The sequence below is a fragment of the Myotis daubentonii genome, chromosome 12, assembly GCF_963259705.1.
Source record: "Myotis daubentonii chromosome 12, mMyoDau2.1, whole genome shotgun sequence".
NCBI lineage: Eukaryota > Metazoa > Chordata > Mammalia > Chiroptera > Vespertilionidae > Myotis > Myotis daubentonii.
Genome location: NC_081851.1, coordinates 20,507,267 through 20,529,899, shown reverse-complemented (window position 1 = coordinate 20,529,899; position 22,633 = coordinate 20,507,267). Strand labels below are relative to the sequence as shown.

Here is a 22,633-nt window from a genome sequence, read left to right as displayed (position 1 = left end):
CACAATTCTGAAGCAATAACATAAGAGAGTGACACATTTGAGGACATAAACATTTTTTTTGAAAAAGTACAGGACAAAACATGCAATGTTGAGCTGAAGGACACAAAGTGTTGGGGGAAGATGAAAAGTTCTGACACTGAATGGGGTGGGGCTGCCCACCTCTGGGAACACACTACAGACACTGAGCTGTACAGTCTCAATGGGTGAATCCCAGGGGGTGGAATTCTATCTCAATGAAGCCAGGACAGGGAGGAGGAGAAGGTCCCTCACGGTGCCCCCACACCTGCTCGCGCTCTCCGCAGCTTCTGCCCTGTCCCTCCAGGCCCTGGTGTGTAAGGGCAGATGTCTGGTCGACATGATAAACACCTGTATGTAGCAAGCTCTCAGGGGAAAGCACACAGAGCCGTTCTGAGGATGAGAGGGGTGGCCTTGGACCCAGACGCAGGCTGGGGTCCCAACGACCTCCCTCCCAAGCTTTGTGGTCTTGGGGACTCACTAAACCTTTCTGAGCCTCCGCTTCCTTCTCTGGAATTTGGGGTCCGTCTGCTTGGGTTATTGCGAAGTTTTGTTTTGTTCTTAAATGTGTGTGTGTGTGTGTGTGTGTGTGTGTGTGTGTGTGTGTGTGTGTGTGTGTTTAGTTCAGAGAGGAAGGGGGAGGGAGAGAGATAGAAACATCAATGATGAGCCGAAACCTGTTTGGCTCAGTGGATAGAGCGTCGGCCTGCGGACTGAGAGGTCCCAGGTTCGATTCCAGTCAAGGGCATGTACCTTGGTTGCAGGCACATCCCCAGTAGGAGGTGTGCAGGAGGCAGCTGATCGATGTTTCTCTCTCATTGATGTTTCTAACTCTCTATCTCTCTCTCCCATCCTCTCTGTAAAAAATCAATAAAATATATTTTTAAAAACAGAAACATCGATGATGAGAGACAATCATTGATTGGCTGCTTCCTGCACACCCCCTACTGGGGACGGAGTCCACAATCCAGGCATGTGCCCTGATCGGGAATTGAACCATTACCTCCTGGTTTATAGATTGATGCTCAACACCTGAGCCACACTGGCTGGGCATATCATGAGTGTTAAACGAGGAGATGAATGTAACAGCCCAGCCAGCCCCTGGGCCCTGGCGTGAGTCCAGAAGGGTCACTGCTCTGATGTCACTGCTACTGATGATGACGGGGCCAGGGATCCAATTCATTTGTTCAAGTTTTCTCCAAAGTTAGATGGTCTGTCGTCTGAAGCACCTGTGATTCAGAAACCAGGCGATCTGCAGTGGGATGTGCAGTGAGATGGCCGAGGGAGTCAGTCCCCGGGGCTGTGCCCGAGGGCCCCCGAGCTGGCGCCCGGAGGCCAGCCGCCTGCACTTTGATGAGTGCATCTGTTTACTTCCTGTAGGTTTCACCTGACACCCCGCACATTCATCAGCCTGAAGAGAGCGGGTGCCAGTGACCAGCCCTGGTGGAGGAGTGTGAACAGGCTTGGGGTCTGGCCCTCTGTCACACCCTGCCCCTTGGCCGCGTGTCTCACCCCGTTCCACTCCATAGAAGCGTGTCCACGCCCTGTTCTCTCCAATACTTTCGAATGAGATGCCTATTGTGTGTGGATTTCTCTCAAGAGCTTAAATAGCTTGGTCAAGTCTTAGAATAAGTTGAGCTTCTTAACTAATGTCTGCTCAAGTTTGCAACCTTCGGCAATGAACTAAACCACAGGCAGCCGGTGGCCTGTTAACATTTCAGTGGAAGAAGCACCTAATGAAAGGATGGTGCTCGACCCGCAGGGCCTCCCCGTTCAATGACCGGTTTCACTGGGAACGCTCACGGGTCCCCAGGCCCCACTTGCTGTCACTCGCCAGCATCGCACAGACCAGCAGCCATGCTTCCTATCTGTTCCGGCTATGCGTGCTTAAACCACTTGATTTTCTGTCTCTTAGAGGCAGCCATCACCAGTTTGCTCTTTTCTATTCAGGCATCTCTTCCAAGGAGGGTTGGGAAAGCAGCCAGCGGGGATATTTGAGGGGAAACGATAGACAGTTTGGTGATAGGCAGTGAGAAATCAGACCATTTAAACACAGGCCCCAGGGACCTGACCCGTGAACTCTGAGTAGCTCTCACATGTGAGCTGGTGGGAAGCGGAGGGAGGAGGACTGCCCTCCGCACGTGAACACGGCCGTCCTCACTGAATGTGACCTTCCAGCAGGCCCACGCCTGAACTTCAGGACAGAGTGTGGGTTAGTTAACAGTGCATATTTAATAGGCCCCTGTCCTCAAAGCATACATGGCAGAGAGAAGGCCCAGCCAAGCCTTGGCCCGCACACATGAACGTGCATTATTTGTGGTCCCAAATGCTTTTTGAAAACCTGGCGTTCCACATCTCAATGGAACTCATTTCCTCAGAACCAGGCAGCTTTCTGGCGGCGCCCCTGAGTAGGAAGTGCGAGGGCCTCTGTGCCGGGCTGAGGCACAGGCGGGAAACTCACCCGTGGGATCCAGCCGCCACTGTGTCATCAGGGAGTCCGGCCCCAGGTGGAGGCTGCATAGTGTGTTTCAGACACAGGCCCAGCCAGGTCTCAGCTGACCGCCAGGCGGGTCAGGCCTGGCCTCCACGCTGCCCAGCGGATGCCCAGGAGGAGAGAGGACCCAGCCTGTTGCCCCATGCGAACTGCAGATTTATGCGCACGATTATAAAGCACTGAACCTGGGGCAATCTAGTACATCAGCATGAGTCAGGGCGAATACAGAGAAAGTGTAAGCTGTTTGGGACCAAGTGACCTTCACCGTGTCACGTGGTGCAGACACACAGCTGTGTCAGGGGATGAGCCCCTCTCTGTTCTCCAAGCCATTCTGAGTGCAGAGCAGAGGAGGGAAGGCGAGAACTCCCTCCCCGAGTGTTCTCCCCATGCGGTGAGCGCAGTGGCTGAGGGAACTGGGGCATCACAGCCTCCTTCTGAAATGCCTCCGCTCCCACGGACACCTCTTCCTCCCCCCTTCATGCAGCCCCCAGCCCCGTGTTATCTCCGTCCTACTCTCTGTACCCCTCTTTCTCTCACCTTTTCTATCTACACGTTAGATGCTGACACGCTGGGCTGGCACAGATACCCAGGGCATTGGCCAACGCACCGGGCATTTCTCCCCAGGAAAAGGACTGTGAACAGGCGAGAGCAGACCTCATGGGAGCAGGCAGGTCCTCCTCAGGGGACTGACTCTCAGGCCCGAGGAAAGGGCTCAGCGAACATGCCAATAATTTGGTGTGACTTATCAGTGGCCTGTGACTTGTAAGACCAGGCAGCACAGAATCCAAAAATGCACAAATAGAAGCGGCGACCCCACTGCCAAGCCCACTAGATGGTTCCAAAGTCTAACGCCATGTGCTGATGGGACAGAGGAGGGAGGGGATAGAGGCTGATGGGACAGTGGAGGGAGGGGACAGAGGCTGAGGGGACAGAGAAGGGAGGAGACAGAGGCTGACCGGGACATAGAAGGGAGGAGAGAGAGGCTGATAGGACAGTGGAGTGAGGAGACAGAAGCTGGTGGGATAGAGGAGGGAGTGGACAGAGGCTGAGGGGACAGAGGAGGGAGGGGACAGGGGCTGATGGGACAGAGAAGGGAGGGGACAGAGGCTGATGGGAAAGAGGATGGATGGGAGAGACGGTGATGGGACTGAGGAGTGAGGAGACAGAGGCTGATGGGACAGAGGAGGGAGGGGAGAGAAGCTGATGGGACAGAGGCTGAAGGGACAGAAGAAGGAGGTAACAGATGCTGATGCGATAGAGTAGGGAGGAGACAGAGGTGGGAGGGACACAGGAGGGAGGGGACAGAGGCTGATTGGACAGAGGAGCAAGGGGGCAGAGAAGGGAGGGGACAGGGAATGATGACACAGCGCAGGGAGGGGACAGAGGCTGGTGGGACAGAGGAGGAGGGAGGGGACAGAGGCTGATGGGACAGAGGAGGAGGGAGGGGACAGAGTATGAGGGGACAGAGGAGGGAGGAGACAGAGGCTGATGGGAAAGACGAGGGAGTGGACAGTGGAGGGAGGGGACAGAGGCTGATGGGAAAGAGGGGAAAGGAGACATGCTGATGGGACAGAGGAGGGAGGGGATTGTGGGTGATGGAACAGAAGAGGGAGGGGACATAGGCTGATGGGACAGAGGAGGGAATGGAGAGTGGCTGATGGGACAGAGGAGGAAGGGGACAGAGGCTGATGGGTTTGAGGCTGCTGGCACAGAGCAGAGAGGGGACAGAGGCTCATGGGACAGAGGAAGGTGTGTACAGAGGCTGATGAAACAGAGGCTGATGGGAAAGATGCTGATGGGACAGAGGTGAGAGGGGGCAGAAGCTGATGGGACTGAGGGTGATTGGACAGAGGAGGGAGGTAACAGAGGCTGATGGATAGAGGAGGTAGGAGAAAGAGGCTGAATGGACAGAGGCTGATGGGACAGAGGAGGGAGGTGACAGACGCTGAAGGGTCAGCGAAGGGAGGTGACAGAGGCTGATGGGTCAGAGGAGGGAGGGGAAAAGGCTGATGGGACAGAGGAGGGAGGAGACAGAGCCTGATGGCACAGAGGACGAGGGAGAGTACAGGAGCTAATGGGACAAAGGAGGAGGATGGGATGGAGGCTTATGGGACAGAGAAGGGAGGGGACAATGGCTGATGGGAAAGAGGAGGTAGATGACTGAGGCTGATGGGACAAAGGAGGGAGGAGACAGAGGCTGAAGGGTCAGAGGAGGGAGGGGACAGAGGCTGATGGGACAGAGGAGGGAAAGATAGAGGCTGATGGGATAGATGTTAGAGGGGCAGAGGCTGATGGGACTGAGGCTGATGGGACCGAGGAGTGAGGTCACAGAGGCTGATGGGACAGAGGAGGGTGGTAGCAGAGGAGAGATGGGACAGAGGAGGGAGGGGAAAGAGGAGGGAGGGGACAGAGGCTGATGGGACAGAGGAGGGAGGGGAAAGAAAGGAGGGGAACAGGGGCTGATAAGACAGAGGAGGGAGGGGACAGAGGCTGATGGGGAAGGGGAGGAGGGAGGGAACAGAGGCTGATGGGACAGAGGAGGGAGAGGTAGAGGCTGATGGGACAGAGGCGGAAGGAGGGGATGTACTGGGCTGCATATCGGGGCGCGCTGTACTGTCTGTTCCTGGACAGACAGGAAGGTACTGACATCAGGTCAGGCCTTGAGATATGGTCTCATGGTCCCTCCTCAATATACTGTGCTCTCTGTTCCCGGAAAACATAGATAGGAAGGTTATAATGCTATACTGTGTCGGGAACAAATTGTGTAAACAAGGGCTTGTAACTTTGTAGATTTTGCAAAAAATAGGCTGTAATGCTTGCAGTCATGGCTGCAGTTTTGCCTTTGCTTCGGCAGGGTGCTGGGACTGCAGACATCTGGCCAGCTTAATAAAGGTTCCTAAATATAAATTTTGAGTCTGTGGTCTATCTCGCTGAGTCAACCCCTAACAGGGGACAGAGGCTGATGGGACAGAGGAGGTAGGGGACAGAGGCTGATGGGACAGGGTTGGAGAGAGGGGACAGAAGCTGAAGGGACAGAGGAGGAGGGAGGGGACAGAGGCTGATGGGACAGAGGCTGATGGGACAGGGGAGAGAATGGAAAGAGGCTGATGGGACTGAGGCCGATGGGACAGAGGAGGGAGGGGACAGAGGCTGAATGGACAGCGGCTGATGGGACAGAGGAGGGACGGGAAAAGGCTGATGGGAAAGAGGAGGGAGGAGACAGAGGCTGATGGCACAGAGGACTAGGGAGAGTACAGTAGCTGATGGGACACAGGAGGAGGATGGGACGGAGGCTTATGGGACAGAGGAGAGAGGGGACACAGGTTGATGGGACAGAGGAGGGAGGGGAGAGAAGCTGATGGGACAGAGGCTGAAGGGACAGAAGAAAGAGGTAACAGATGCTGATGCGATAGAGTAGGGAGGAGACAGAGGTGGGAGGGACACAGGAGGAAGGGGACAGAGGCCGATGGGACAGAGGAGCAAGGGGGCAGAGAAGGGAGGGGACAGGGAATGATGACACAGCGCAGGGAAGGGACAGAGGATGGTGGGACAGAGGAGGAGGGAGGGGACAGAGGCTGGTGGGACAGAGGAGGAGGGAGGGGACAGAGGCTGATGGGACAGAGGAGGAGGGAGGGGACAGAGTATGAAGGGACAGAGGAGGGAGGAGACAGAGGCTGATGGGAAAGAGGAAGGAGGGGACAGTGGAGGGAGGGGACAGAGGCTGATGGGTCAGAGGAGGGAGGGGAAAAGGCTGATGGGACAGAGGAGGGAGGAGACAGAGCCTGATGGCACAGAGGACGAGGGAGAGTACAGGAGCTAATGGGACACAGGCGGAGGAAGGGGCAGAGGCTGATGGGACAGAGGAGTGAGGTGACAGAGGCTGATGGCACAGAGGATGAGGGAGAGTACAGTAGCTGATGGGACAGAGGAGGAGGATGGGATGGAGGCTTATGGGACAGAGAAGGGAGGGGACAATGGCTGATGGGAAAGAGGAGGGAGATTAATGAGGATTATGGGACAAAGGAGGGAGGAGACAGAGGCTGAAGGGTCAGAGGAGGGAGGGGACAGAGGCTGATGGGTCAGAGGCTGATGAAACAGAGGCAGATGGGACAGAGGTGAGAGGGGACAGAGGCTGATGGGACTGAGGATTGAGGAAACAGAGGAGGGAGTGGACAGAGGAGGGAGGGGACAGAGGCTGATGGGACAGAGTTGAGAGGGGCAGAGGCTGATGGGACAGAGGCGGAAGGAGGGGATGTACTGGGCTGCATATCGGGGCGCGCTGTACTGTCTGTTCCTGGACAGACAGGAAGGTACTGACATCAGGTCAGGCCTTGAGATATGGTCTCATGGTCCCTCCTCAATATACTGTGCTCTCTGTTCCCGGAAAACATAGATAGGAAGGTTATAATGCTATACTGTGTCGGGAACAAATTGCGTAAACAAGGCCTTGTAACTTTGTAGCTTTTGCAAATAAATAGGCTGTAATGCTTGCAGTCATGGCTGCAGTTCTGCCTTTGCTTCGGCAGGGTGCTGGGACTGCAGACATCTGGCCAGCTTAATAAAGGTTCCTAAATATAAATTTTGAGTCTGTGGTCTATCTCGCTGAGGCAACCCATAACAGGGGACAGAGGCTGATGGGACAGAGGAGGTAGGGGACAGAGGCTGATGGGACAGGGTTGGAGAGCGGGGACAGAGGCTGATGGGACAGGGTTGGAGAGCGGGGATAGAAGCTGATGGGACAGAGGAGGACGGAGGGGACAGAGGCTGATGGGACAGAGAAGGGAGTGGACAGAGGCTGATGGGACAGAGGCTGATGGGATAGATGAGAGAATGGAAAGAGGATGATGGGACTGAGGCCAATGGGACAGAGGAGGGAGGGGACAGAGGCTGAATGGACAGAGGCTGATGGGACAGAGGAGGGAGAGGACAGACGAGGGAGGGGATAGAGGCCTATGGGACGAGGAGGGAGGAGACAGAGGCTGATGGGACAGAGGAGGGACTGGACAGAGGCTGATGGGATAGAGGAGGAAGAAGGGGATAGAGGCTGATGGAACATAGGATGAGGGAGGGACAGAGGACGAAGAGACAGAGGATGGAGGGGACAGTGGCTGATGGGATAGGATGAAGGAGGGAAAGAGGATGTAGAGACAGAGGATCATGGGGACAGTGGCTGATGGGACAGAAAAGGGAGGGTACAGAGGCTGATGGGACAGAGGAGGGAGTAGACAGAGGCTGAAGGGACAGAGGAGGGAGATGTCAGAGGCTGAAGAGACTGAGGAGGGAGTGGACGGAGGCTGATGAAACAGGCTGATGGGACAGAGCAGGGAGGGTTTTGAGGCTGAGGAGACAGAGGCTGATGGAACAGGGAGGGAAGAGGACGGGGGAGGGAGGGGTTTGAGGCTGAGGGGACAGAGGCTGATGGGACAGAGGAGGAGGTAGGGGACAGAGGCTGATGGGAAAGCGGAGGTGGGGTATGGAGGCTGAATAGACAGAGGAGGGAGGGGTAGAGGCTGATGGGACAAAGAAGGGAGGGGACAGAAGCTGATGGGAGTGAGGAGGGAGGGCTTTGAGGCTGACTGGACAGAGGCTGAAGAGACAGAGGTGGGAGGAGACATAGGCTGATGAGACTGAGATGGAAGGAGGGGACAGAGGCTGACGGGACAGAGGAGGGAGGGACAGAGGCTGATGGGACAGAAGTGGAGAGAGGGAACACAAGCTGATGGGAAAGAGGAGGAGGGAGAGGACAGAGGCTGATCAGACAGAGGAGGCAGGGGGCAGAGGCTGATAGGACAGAGGAGGAGGGAGGGACAGAGGTTGATGGGACAAAGAAGGGAGGGGACAGAAGCTGATGGGACTGAGGCTGATGGCACAGAAAAGAGGGGGGAAAGAGGCTGATGGGACAGAGGAGGGAGGAGACAGAGACTGAAGGGACAGAGGAGAAAGGGGACAGAGGCTGATGGGACAAAGGAGGGGGGAGACAGAGGCTGAAGGGTCAGAGGAGGGAGGGGACAGAGGCTGATGGGACAGAGGTGAGAGGGGACAGATGCTAATGGTACAGGGAAGGGTGGTAACAGAGGCTGATGGGACAGAGGATTGAGGAAACAGAGGAGGGAGTGGACAGAGGAGGGAGGGGACAGAGGCTGATGGGACAGAGGCGGATGAAACAGAGGCAGATGGGACAGAGGTGAGAGGGGACAGAGGCTGATGGGACAGAGAAGGGTGGTAACAGAGGCTGATGGGACAGAGGATTGAGGAAACAGAGGAGGGAGTGGACAGAGGAGGGAGGGGACAGAGGCTGATGGGACCCAGGAGGGAATGGATAGAGGCTGATGGTTTAGATGTTAGAGGGGCAGAGGCTGATGGGACTGAGGCTGATGGGACCGAGGAGCGAGGTCACAGAGGCTGATGGGACAGAGGAGGGTGGTAGCAGAGGAGAGATGGGACAGAGGAGGGAGGGGAAAGAGGAGGGAGGGGACAGAGGCTGACGGAACAGAGGAAGAGGTAGGGGACAAAGGCTGATGGGAAAGCAGAGGTGGGGTATGGAGGCTGAATGGACAGAGGAGGGAGGGGTAGAGGCTGATGACACAGAGTCTGATGGGACAGAGGAGGGAGGGCTTTGAGGCTGAGTGGACAGAGGCTGAAGAGACAGAGGAGGGAGGAGACATAGGCTGATGGGACTGAGATGGAAGGAGGGGACAGAGGCTGACGGGACAGAGGAGGGAGGGACAGAGACTGATGGGACAGAAGTGGATAGAGGGAACACAAGCTGATGGGAAAGAGGAGGAGGGAGGGGACAGAGGCTGATCAGACAGAGGAGGCAGGGGGCAGAGGCTGATAGGACAGAGGAGGAGGTAGGGGACAGAGGCTGATGGGACAGAGGAGGAGGGAGGGACAGAAGTTGATGGGAGAAAGAAGGGAGGGGACAGAAGCTGATGGGACTGAGGCTGATGGCACAGAAAAGAGAGGGGAAAGAGGCTGATGGGACAGAGGCTGGTGGGACAGAGGAGGGAGGAGATAGAGGCTGATGGGACAGAGGAGGGAGGAGAAAGAGGCTGAAGGGACAGAGGAGGAAGGGGACAGAGGCTGATTGGACAGTGTAGGGGTGGGTTCAGAGGCTGATGGGACAAAGGAGTGAGGAGACAGAGGCTGAAGGGTCAGAGGAGGGAGGGGACAGAGGCTGATGGGACAGAGGCGGATGAAACAGAGGCAGATGGGACAGAGGTGAGAGGGGACAGAGGCTGATGGGACAGAGAAGGGTGGTAACAGAGGCTGATGGGACAGAGGATTGAGGAAACAAAGGAGGGAGTGGACAGAGGAGGGAGGGGGCAGAGGCTGATGGGACACAGGAGGGAATGGATAGAGGCTGATGGGATAGATGTTAGAGGGGCAGAGGCTGATGGGACTGAGGCTGATGGGACCGAGGAGCGAGGTCACAGAGGCTGATGGGACAGAGGAGGGTGGTAGCAGAGGAGAGAGGGGACAGAGGAGGGAGGGGAAAGAGGAGGGAGGGGACAGAGGCTGTTGGGACAGAGGAGGGAGAGGTAGAGGCTGATGGGACAGAGTTGAGAGGTGCAGAGGCTGATGGGACAGAGGTGGAAGGAGGGGATGTACTGGGCTGCATATCGGGGCGCGCTGTACTGTCTGTTCCTGAACAGACAGGAAGGTACTGACATCAGGTCATGCCTTGAGATATGGTCTCATGGTCCCTCCTCAATATACTGTGCTCTCTGTTCCCGGAAAACATAGATAGGAAGGATATAATGCCATACTGTGTCGGGAACAAATTGCGTAAACAAGGCTTTGTAACTTTGTAGTTTTTGCAAATAAATAGGCTGTAATTCTTGCAGTCATTGCTGCAGTTCAGCCTATGCTTTGGCGGAGTGCTGGGCCTGCAGACAGCTGGCCAGCTTAATAAAGGTTCCTAAATTTAAATTCTGAGTCGGTGGTGTATCTTGCTGAACCAACCCACAACATTATGTGAATCAATCATGTTTATTACAAAAATAACATTTTATAAAATCTGAAAAGAGCCCTTCACTCCCGAACTCATTGAACACATGTGTGCCCCTCCATGTCCCTCCCTGGACCTGGGTCTTTGGGGGCAGGGCCTTCACAGTTTACCTTTCAGGAGCTGAGAGGGGCTGGGAGACAGACAGGAGAACAAGAACCACACTTTATTTCAGAAGATACCCAAAGCCATGGAGAACACAGGCTTGGTGATATGAAGAGGGGGTGACAGGGACTACATGGTTTCCTATTGCTGCCCTAACAAATGACTCAAACAGAGTGGCCCTCACCACAAAGTGTGTGATCCCAGGGGCTGTGGGTCAGAAGCCTGAGGCAGGTTCATCCAGCTGAGCTCCTCCCTGGTAGGTCAGAGACCCTGCTCCTGGCTCCTGGGGAACTAGAAGAGCCCTCTCCTTACAGAGCAGTTTCCTGCTGTCCCTGCCAGAGCCACTCCCAGTTCCAGGCCTCCAGAAAACCTTGGCTCCTGGTCCCTTCCTCCAGCCTCAACTTCCTGCAGCCAGCAACTCAGACTGAGCCCCTCCCACGGCATCTGTGACCCACCCTCTCACCCACATCCCACTTTCAAGAGCACATGGTTACTGAGGGCCAAGAGCTAGGAGGGGACAGGGCAGGGGAGAAGGTATCATCCATGGAGGGCGAGCTGCACCTTCTGTACATTCTGTAGAGGGTCTGGGGTTTGTTGGTGCTAAATAAATGTTCAGTCAGTGACTTAAAACAGCCACACAAGAACCCCTGGTTACATTGGCCCACCTGGCTGACCTCCAGTGGTTGCCAGGTTACCACTATGACCTGTCTCATCATTGTGACCTGTCAGCTCTGTGACCTGTTGCCAGCTTATACCCCACACGCCTGGGTTGAGACCCCTTCAGTGTGAGGCCCCAAGAGACTCAGGGAAGGGCTCCCCAAGATCTTGTCATATTTAACTCAGATTTGGCTGTTGAGACAGAGCTCGCCACAAGGAGAACTCAGGAAGCCACCACCAAAGGGAAAGCAAGTACCTCCAGGGCAGGGAGAGCCGGGCTGGTGCAGGAGAGGGCAAGCAGGAGAGGGCAGGCAGGAGAGGGCAGGCAGGAGAGGGCGGGTGGGCAGATAAAGGGTGGGTTGGAAATGCTGTCACAGCAGGAAGGCTTTTAGGCACCAGAATAGGGGGATCTGATTTATATTTTTTAAAGATCACTCGGTGATTTGACATTTGAAATGATATTTGACATGTGTGCTGAGAGCCAGGCAGGATTTGGGCAGATGAAGACGGTGAGATGTGCTTCAGGTGCAGACAGTGGACACGGCCTGGAGCAGGACAGATGAACACTGGGGACCAGAGCACATGCCTCTCAGAGCCTGTGAGTGATGGGACAGGGCAGGGAAACAGAAGACCCTGCATGGAGGGTGCAGGGCAGAGGCGGGAGGGGACTCTCCATGGAGGGTCAGGGAAGGGGGGCAGGGAGCCCTCCATGGAGGGGGCAGGGTAGGGGGAAAAGGGATCCTCCATGGAGGGGGCAGGGCAGGGAGGAGAGGGGACTCTCCATGGAGGGGACAGGGCAGTGCAGGGAGGAGAGGGGACTCATACCCTGCCCTGCCCCCTCCATGGAGAGTCCCCTCTCCTCCCTCCCCTGCCCCCTCCATGGAGAGTCCCCTCTCCTCCCTGCCCTTCCCCCTCCATGGAGGGTCCCCTCTCCTCCCTCCCCTGCCCCCTCCATGGAGAGTCCCCTCTCCTCCATGGACCCTCCATGGAGGGGGCAGGGCAGGGCAGGGAGGAGAGGGGAACCTCCATGGAGGGGTCAGGGGAGGGAGGAGAGTGGACCCTCCATGGAGGGGGCAGGGCAGGGAGGAGAGGGGACCCTCCATGGAGGGAGGGCAGGGGATGCTCCATGAAGGGACAGGACAGGGTGACAGGGACCCTCCATGAAGGGGTATGGTCAAAGGGAGGGGCATCTTCCCTTTGAGGGAAGAGGGCAGGAGGGAAGGAGCACTCTCCATGGAATGGGGACACGGGACCCATCATGGAGGGTCCCTGACCTCCTCTTCTTGTCCCCTCCATGGCACGTCCCAAATCCCTGCTCTAAGGAGAGTGCTCTCCCCCTGCCCTGCCCCTCAAAGGGAGGATCCCTATCCCTCTAACCATCCCCTCCATGGAGAGGACCCTTTGCCTCCTGCCCTGTCCCCCCATGCAGAGTCTCTGGTCCCCACTCCATGAAGGGTGCCCCCTCCCTCCTGCCCTGTCTCCTCAAAGGCGGGATCCCTATTCCCCTGACCATTCTCCTCCAAGGAGGATCCACTTCCCTCCCCCCATTCACTCCACTGAGAGTCCCCTGTCCCCAGTCCATGGAGGGTATCCCCTCCCCCTCAAAGGGGGGTTCCTTGTACTCTTGCCCACTCACTATCCTGGAGGGTTCTCTTTACCCCCTGTGCTATCTCTCCATGAGGGTCCCATGGGACATGGTCAAGGGTGCAAGGAACCCCCTATGAGGGGACAGGTATTGGGGTGGGGGCACCTTCCATGGACTGAGGACAGGGGACCTTCCATGGGGAAATCTCCTTTCCCCCCTCCCCATACTTTCCATTGAGGGTCCTCTGTTCCCACTCCATGCAGGGTGTCCCCCACTTCCTCCCCCAGCCCCTCAAGAAAAGGTCCCTTGTACCCCTGCCCATTCCCGTTCATGGAGCATCGCTTTTCCCACCTCCTCATACTCTCCATTGAGGGTCATCTGTTCCCACTCCATGGAAGGTATCCCCTCATACTCCCCTAGCCCCTCAAAGGGAGGTTCCTTGTACCCTTGCCCATTCACTGGCATGGAGGGTCCCCTTTTCCCCTTGTCCTGTCCCTCAATGGAGGGTCCCCTGGGACATGGCAAGGGGAACAAAGAAACCTCCTTTGATTGGACAGGCATGGAGGTGGGGACCGCCCATGGAGGGGGATAGAGAACACTCCATGTAGGGGACAGGGAGTGGGAAAGTGGATCAACCCTGGAGGAGAAAGGACAGGGGCACAAGGGGACCCTCCATGGAGGAAGAAGGGCAAGAAGGGAAATGCCATGCTCCCTCCATGGAGGCTGCCCTCTCCCCTCCTGGGGGTGGGCAGGAGGAACGGGCAGGAGCATAAGCACCCCTCATTTCAGGGGACAGGAAATGGATAACAAGGGATTCTCCATGGAGTGAGCACGGTAGGGACCACAGGGTCCCGCATGCAGGGGAAGGAAAGGGGCATAGGGAACCCCCCTTTGAGAGGCAGGGCATGGGGGAGAGAGCACTCTCCATAAAGTGGGGACAGGGGACCCTCCATGGAGGGAAAAGACTGGAGAAGGGGGTTCCTCCATGAAAGAGAATGGTCAGGAGGATAGGTACCCCCCTTTTGAGGGGAAAGAGCAGGCGCAGAGCACCCTCCATAGAGTGGGAACAAGGGACATGCCATGGAGGGGACAAGGAGGGGTATAGGGAACCCTCTATGACTAGTCTCCTGTCCCCACTCCATGGAGGGCATCCTCTCCCTCTCCCAGGTTCCTTGTACCCTTGCCCATTCACTACTATGGATGGTCCCATTTCCCCCTTTTCCTGACCCTCCATGGAAGGTCCCCTGGGACATGGGCAGGGGATCAAAGAACCTCCCTTTGAGGATACAGGCATGGAGGTGGGGGGGACAATACTCATGGAAGGGGGACAGGGGACCCTCCATGTAGGGGACAAGGAGGGGGGAAAGAGGACCTTCCCTGGAGGGGAAAGAGCAGGAGGTCAGGGAACCTCACTTTGAGGGGTCACAACAGAGGGGACAGGGGACCCTCCATGGAGGAAGAAGGGCAATGCCATGCTCCATCCATGGAGCCTGCCCTCTCCTCTCTTCCTGGGGGTGTGGGACAGGAGCATAGGGCACACCTCATGTCAGGGCCAGGAAAGGGAGAACAAGGGAATCTCCATGGAGTGAGCATGGTACGGACCACAGGGGCCCTCCATGGAGGGAAATGGGCAGGGAGATAGGAATCCCCCCTTTGAGGGGGTAGAAAAGGAGGGGAAGGGGCACCCTCCATGAAGTGGGGACAGAGGACCCTCCATGGACAGACCAGGCAGAAGGGAAGGGGACCCTCCATGAAGGAGAATGGTCAGGGGGATAGGTATCCCCCCCTCCTTTGAGGGGAAAGCGCAGGCAGAAAGCACCCTCCATAGAGTGGGAACAAGGGACATGCCATGGAGGGGACAAGGAGGGGAGATAGGGGACCCTCCACGACTAGTCCCCTGCCCCCACTCCATGGAGGGTATCCCCTCCCTCTCCCCGGCCCCTCAAAGGGAGGTTCCTTGTACCCTTGCTCATTCACTGCCATGGAGATTCCCCTTTCCTCCTTGTCCTGTACCTCCACGGAGGGTCCCCTGGGACATGGGCAGGCGATCAAAGAACCTCCCTTTGAGGGAACAGGCATGGAGGGGTTATAGGGGACCCTCCATGCATGGGACGGGAGCGGGGGGAAGAGGACAGTCCCTGGAGGGGAAAGGGCAGGGGGACAAGGAGCCTCGCTTTGAGGGTCAGAGCACGGGGGATAGGGGACCCTCCATGGAGGAAGAAGGGCAATGCCATGCTCCCCCCATGGAGGCTGCCCTCTCCCCTCTGCCTGGGGGGGGTGGGAAAGGGCATAGAGCACCCCTCATTTCAGGAGGCAGGAAAGGTAGAAAAAGGGAATTTCCATGGTAGGGATCACAGAGACCCTCCATGAAGGGGAATGGGCAGGGGGATAGGGACGCCTCCTTTGAGGGACAGGGCAATGGGGAGAGAGCATTCTCCATAAAGTGGGGAAAGGGGACCCTCCATGGAAGGACAAGAAGGGGAGTTAGGGGACCTTCCATAATGGTGAATGGGCAAGGGTACAAGGAACCCCCCTTTGAGAAGACAGAGCAGGGGGAGGGGGCACCCTCCATGGAGTGGTGACAAAGGAATCTCAATGGAGGGGACAGGGCAGAAGAAAGGCGATTCTCCCTGGAGAGGAGTGGGCAGAGGGTTAGGTATTCCACCCTTTGAGGGAAAAGGGCAGGATGGAGGGGGCACCCTCTATATGGAGTGGCACAAGGGATTCTCAATGGAGGGGACAGGGCTGGGGAAAGGGGACTCTTCTTAAAGAGGAATGGGCAGGGGGAGAGGGATCCCTCTTTGAGGGGACAGGGCAGGAGGGAGGGGCACCCTTCTTGGGGTGGGGACAGGGGAACCATCATGGAGGGTCCCCTATCTCCTCTGTTTGTCCCCTCCATGGTGTGATCCCTGACCCCACTCTATAGAGGGTGCTCTCCCCCCTTCCCTGCCCCTCAAAGGGGGATCTCTATCCCCTGACCATTCCCCTCCATGGAGAGGACCCTTTGCCCCCTGCCCTGTACCTCCACTAAGGGTCCCCTGTCCCCAGTCCATGAAGGGCGCCCCTTCTCTACTGCCCTGTCTCCTCAAAGGGGGGATCCCTATTCCCCTGCCCATTCTCCTTCATGGGGGATCATCTTTCCCTCCTCCAGTCCTCTCCATTGAGGGTGTTCTGTCTCCACTCCATGGAGGGTTTCCCCTCCCCCTCCCCTGGCTCCGCAAAGAGGGGTTCTTTGTATCCCTGCCCACTCACTGCCATGGAGGGTCTCCTTTCCCTCTAGCCCTGTCCTTCCAAGGTGGGACCTCCTGTCCTCATTTCATGTAGGGTGCCCCCTTCATCCCTGTCCTGCCCATCAAAGGGGAGGTTCCTGGTACCACTACCTATTCATCTCAATGGAGAGGAAAGGGAAGGGTTGAGAGAACACCCTACATGGAGGAAAATGGGCAGAGGAGGGACCCCCCACACTGAGGGCAGGGCAGAGGAGGAAGCACCCTCCATGGAGAGTTAGGGCAAGGGAGAAAGGGGAGTCTTCATGGAGGGGAATGAGCAGGGGTATAGGGATCCCTCTTGGAAGGGACAGAGCAGAGGAAGAAAGCACCTCCCATGGATTAGTTACAGGGAACTCTCCATGGAAGGGCCAGTACAGGGGGAACAGGGCATTCTACATGGAGGGGAATTGGCAGGGGTACAAAGAAACCCCCTTTTAGGGGACAGGACAGGGAAAGAGGCACCCTCCATGGAGTGGGGACAGGGCAGAGAGGGGAGGGCACCCTCCTTGGAGGAAGATGGGCAAGAAAAACAATGTCCTGCTCCCTTCATGGAGGGTGCCCCTCCCCTCTGTCTGTGGAGGAAAATGAGCAGAGGGGTAGGGCACCCCACCTTTTGAGGGGTCAGGAAAGGGTGAACAAGGGATTCTCCAGGGATGGAGCAGTGCAGGGAGCACAGGGACCCTCCATGCAGGGAACAGAGTAGAGGAAACAGGGGACCATCCATGGAGAACGGGCAGGGGACAAAGAACCCCCATTTGAAGGGGCAGAGAAGGGGTGCCAGGGGGACCATGACAGGGGTGTCCTGTCCCCCTTCACTTTCCCCTCCATGGATGGTTCCCTGTCCTCCATGTCTTGCTCCTGCCATGGACAGTCCATTTCACCCTTTCCTTGCCCCCTCAAAAGGGGGACCCCTATCCCTCTGCCATGTCCCTCCACAGAAGGTCTGCTCTCCCCACTCCATGGAGGGGTCCCTCTCTCCCGGCTCTGTCCCCACAGGGCAGTGTGGATAAGGGACTCTCCACTGAAGCAACAGGGCAGGGAAAAGAAGACCCTTCGTGGCTGTGTCTGGGCAGGGAGGACAGTGGACCCTGCTTGGTAAGGACAGGGCGCCATCCATGGATGGGATAGGGCAGGAGGGCCAGGGCAAAGGGGACAGGAGTTGGGGACACTGACCCCTCCATGGATGATCCCCTGTCCTTACCAAGAAGGGTCTACTGTCCCCCATGCCCTGTCACAGCCGCGAAGGGTCTTCCTTTTCTTTCTTTTTTTTTTAAGGGGAGAATGATGATTTTTTGAATATATTTTATTGATTTTTTACAGAGAGGAAGGGAGAGGGATAGAGAGTTAGAAACATCGATGAGAGAGAAACATTGATCAGCTGCCTCCTGCACAGTCCCTACTGCGGATGTGGCCTCAACAAAGGTACATGCCCTTGACTGGAATCTGACGTGGGACCTGTGAGTCCACAGGCTGAAGCTCAATCCACTGAGCCAAACTGGTTAGGGCAGAGGTCTTCCTTTTCCCTGTACTGTTGCTTCAGTGGAAAGTCCCCTATCCACTCTTCTGCATCCCTGCCCCTTCCCAAGGTCTCCTGTCCCCACTGCCCACCCCCTCTCATGGTGCCCTGTCCCCCTGCCCTGCCTTCCCATGGAGGGGCCCCTGTCTCCCCTGCTCTGACCACTCTGTGGTTGGTCCCCTTTCACCTCTGACTTTTCCCTCCATGCAGGGTCTTCTGTTTCCCTGCCCTGACCCCTCACTCACAGGCATCTGAAGGGCATATGCTCTGGTCTGTCCAGTGTTCATCTCTCCTGCCTCCGGGCTGTGGCTACTGTCTGTGCCTGAAGCACATTCTCACCCTCTTCATCTGTCTAAATCCTACCTGAGCCCTCAGGACACATCTCAAATATCATTTCAAATGTCAAATCACAAGCAGGGGAAGGGGGGTGGGGGGTGGGGGGTAAAGGGCGGGTGGTAGGGGGTGGGGGTTGGGGGCTGGTGGGTGGTGGGTGGGGGCTGTGTGATATGGGGTGTGGGATGTGGGGTGGCAGGTGGGAGTAGGGGGTAAGAGGGGTACAGGGGGTGAGGGGTAGTATTGGGGTGTAGGGGCAGGCTGGTGGGAGGTTGCGGGTGAGGACTGGGGGTGTGGTGTGTGGGTAGCAGGAGGTGCTGGTGGGTGTGGGATGGCAGCTAGGGGTGGTGTGTTTGGAGTGGTGATAGGGTTGGCGGGTGAAGGGTGGGGGGAGGAAGAAGAGGGCATAGGGGCGATTAATGGTGATGGAAGGAGACTTGACTTGAAGGCAGTGAGCACACAATGCGATATACAAACGCATTATAGAATGGCACAGCTGACCTATGCAATTTTATTAATGAATGTCACCCAAATAAGTTTGATTAAAATAAATAAAAAGTGGGTCTATTGAGGGTGATTAGGTTATGAGAGTGGAGCCCTCATGAATTTCATTATTACCCTTTTAAAAGATCCCCCATGCTATACTTATCAGGGGATCACTCTATATGTTATATTAATGTCAAACCACTATTATATACACTTGAAACTAATATTGAATGTCATCTCTAATTGAAAAAAAATAAATTAGTAAAATAATTTTTAATAAAAATAAAAATGCAAATCAGAGTGATCTTTAAAAAATATAAATCAGATCAGTACAGTTGGTGCCTAAAAGCCTTAAGCGCTCCAGCAGGGGTCAGCTCTCCAGACAGCATCATGCCTGTGAGGGAATTACACTGCTGGGAGAGGAATGCCCTGTCTTCTTCCTCCAGTTGCCCCCTTCACTGTTCTGGTGACATGTGGCACTGGTACAGGGCAGAACTGTGCTTCCATGAGAGTGAGCTAAGCATCACTTTGGTTGCTTTGTTCTAGTGAAGGTGCAGACACAGAAAAAAACTTTTTAAAAAAGCTTAATGGTTCTAACAGCATTTCAACCCACCCAAGGGCCATTTATCTGCCCTTTCCTGCACCCAGCCAACCTGGCTCACCCAGCTTGAGGAAAGAAGGCAGGAATGGTGTTGCCCATGCAGCCAGTGAACATGCATCTGGCCAGACATCTGAAGAGAACTGCAGTTACCTTAGGATGGAAATGGAGGGACGCATCTGTGAGGATCAGGTACACACCAGAGGACTAAACTTTTTGTGACACAGTGATGGGATCAGAGCTGCAGGACATCACCACCATCTCACTCACCCACTGCATCCCAGGGGACCATGAACCACCCACAGCAAGAAGCAGCTCCATGGCCTCGGACCACCCACTGACCCTCTGCAAAGCACTTGAGCTCACATGGCTGATCTCAGAAATCTTATGAATCCCAGAAATCTTAAACCCTACGAAGTAGCCTGTTTTGACATTTTAGTTCTACTCCTACAAAGAAAGCCAGGCCTGGGTCTTTTGTAGCCTTCTCAGAGGTGTGTGAGACCCAGTAGGTGGAAGCTAGACCTGGTATACCTTGGAACATTTGCTGAGTGCCCTCAAACCCAGCACAGACAACAAGTTTGAACCTGTATCAATCTGGTGAACACCGCTCACTCTACCTGAGAACTCACTGAGAAGTTACCTCATGCTACTTGAATACCTCCAGAGACTCTTTCAGTGACTGAACTTAACAGGCACATGACAGATGCAGGCAGGCAGAGGCAGATATCAAGGGTGTTTTGGGACTTTTGATGAACTTCTTCCAGTCCCACTGCAGGTAAAAGTCAGCCTTGGTGCACTGCTTGGACTTCCTGAACTCACTCTGACCCAGCAGAGGCAGCCACAAACTGTGAATTGCTTTGCAGCTCCAAAGAGACTGCCCAGGGCCAGTCACAGAAAGCATCTGAAATTGGCCGGCACCAGAATCCCTCCCAGGACAAACACACAGTGGCCAACTTTAGATGACATCAGAGCATGATCCAATTAGCTTAATATGCAGCATGTGCAAAGAGAGAGCTTGGCAGGCACCAGAACAGGATGAGAACACTTCAGCTCCATGTGGTCAGCACCTGAACAGCAGCTCATACAATGTGAGGTCAGGGTTGATCCTCACAGTCAGTCAGCCTGAAGGTCAACCATGAATAGGCCAATAGCATTGTGGACTCAACGACAACAGGAGGACCCACATAACACACACAAGGGAGATTCCGATAACACCCAGCTCTGGAAAAAAGAAGACAGTGCCACTAGGTCTCACAGAACACCTACTACATAAGCCCACACTGCCAAGATTGGGCGTCTAATAGTGCAATACATAGAAATAAACACACAGAGACAGCCAAAATGGGTAGACAAAGAAACATGCCCCAAATTAAAGCACAGAAGACACCTTAAAAAAAAAAAAAGCTAAATGAAGTAGAGGCAAGCAACAACAGACACAGCATTAAAGAAGAAAATGGTTATAAGGGTTCTAAAGGAACTTAAGAATGGATGAAACCAGTGTGAACTTCAATAAAGAGATGGTAAGCATGAAAATGAACATATAAGCCATAAAAAAACAAGTTAGAAGTAAAGGATACAATGTCTGAAATGAAGAATACACTAAAAGAAATAGGCAATTGGATGAAGCAGAAGATCAGATCAGTGATTTTGCAGACAGGGGAGCAGAAGACAATGAGAGCAGCAAAAAGAAAAAAAAAATTAAATGAGGACTGTTTAAGGGATCTTTGGGACAACATGAATCCTAAGAACATGAATTGCATCAAAGAAGTACAAGAAAGAGAAAATAAAGAGCAGCAGATGGAGACCCTATGGAAATAAATAATGACAGAAACTTCCCTAACCTGGTGAAGGAAAAAGACAAGTCCAAGAAGCACAGAGAGTCCCAAACAAGATGAACTCAAAAAGGCTCACACCAAAACACACCATAATTAAAATGGCAAAGATTCAAAACAAAGATAAAATCTTAAAAGCAGAAAGAGAAAGGTACTTAGTTACGTACGAGGGAGCTCCCATAAGAGTGTCAACTAATTTCTCAACAGAAATATTGCAGGCCAGAGGGAATTGGAACGAAATATTCAAAGTGATGGAAAGCAAGGAACTGCAATTAAAACTACTCTGCCTAGCAAGGCTATCATTGAAAACTGACAGGGAAATAAAGAGCTTCCCAGACAACCAATAGCTAACGAAGCTCATTATCACCAAACCAGCATTTCAAGAATTGTTAAAGCATCAAGAAGAAGGGAAAAAAATAGGAACAGAGTTAAAAGAATAGAATGGCAAAATATACTTACCTATCAATAATCACTTTAAATGTAAACGGCTCCCATGTTCCAATTAAAAAACATGGTAACTGAATGGGTAAGAAAACAAGACCTACCTCAGAATGGAATATACAAACTAAAAGTAAAGGGGAGGAAAAATATATTTCATGCAAATGAGAATGAAAAAAAAATACTGGGGTAGCAATACCTATATGTGACAAAACAGACTTAAAACAAAGACTGTCTTAAGAGACAAAGAAGGACCCTACATAATGATAAAGGGAGCAATCCAAGAAGAGGATATACCCCTTTAAACATTTATGTCCCCGACATAGGAGCACCTAAATATATAAAGAAAATCTTGATGGATGTAAAGGGAGAGATTGACAGCAATACGGGCATAGTAGGGGATCATAATACCCCACTGACATCAATGGATATGTACATGCCAGACAGAAAATCTAAAAGGAAATAGCGACCTGAAATGACATACTAGATCAGGTAGATTTAATTGGTATCTGCAGAGCATTTCACTGCAAAGCAGCAGAATATACATTCTTTTCAAATGCACATGGAATATTTTCTAGGATAGACCACATGTTAGAACACAAAACATGTCTCAATAAATTTAAGAAAATTGAAATTATATCATAAATGTTCTCTAACCATAATGACATAAAACTAGAAATCAATCAGAAGAAAAAAAACTTGTATACAAGTGATATATTATAGAATTGTACACACCTAAAACTTGTCATCCCAATAAATTCAACAAAGAAGAAAAAAACAATGAGAAGCAAAACAAACAAACAAACAATTCCGGAGATGGATAGTGGTGATCGTTCCACAACATCAATGTATTTAATACAGCTGAATTGTATATTTAAATGTGGTTAAAATTGTATATCTTACATTCTATGCATTTTCCCATAATAAAAGTTATTATTTATAAGATAAAAAAAGAAGAAAATGTAAAGTACACAAAGACATAAAGACTAAATAACATGTAACTGATGAATGGATTAAAAATTAGATCAAAAAAGAAATCAAAAGATAACTTGAAACAAATGAAAATGGGAACCAAACGATCCAAAATCTATTGGACACAGCAAAAGTAGTTCTAAGGAGGAAATTTCAAAACATTACAGGCCTACCTCAAAAACAAGAAAAATCTCAGATAAATAGTCTAACTTTACACTTAGAGGAACTAGAAAAGAGAAAAACAAACAGCTCAAAATGAGAACAAGGGAAATAACTAAGAGGAGAGCAGAAATAAAAAAGAGTCTAAAAAAATACAAAAAATCAA

At 53.6% G+C, this 22,633-nt stretch overlaps 1 non-coding gene across 1 annotated transcript; it reads left to right on the top strand.

Moving 5' to 3' along the window:
- The first annotated feature begins 18,827 nt into the window (after positions 1 to 18,827).
- Positions 18,828 to 19,030, top strand: LOC132214071 (small nucleolar RNA SNORA74). Its single transcript, XR_009448168.1, has one exon. It is a non-coding gene; the product is annotated as a small nucleolar RNA SNORA74 (small nucleolar RNA).
- The last annotated feature ends 3,603 nt before the right edge of the window (positions 19,031 to 22,633 follow it).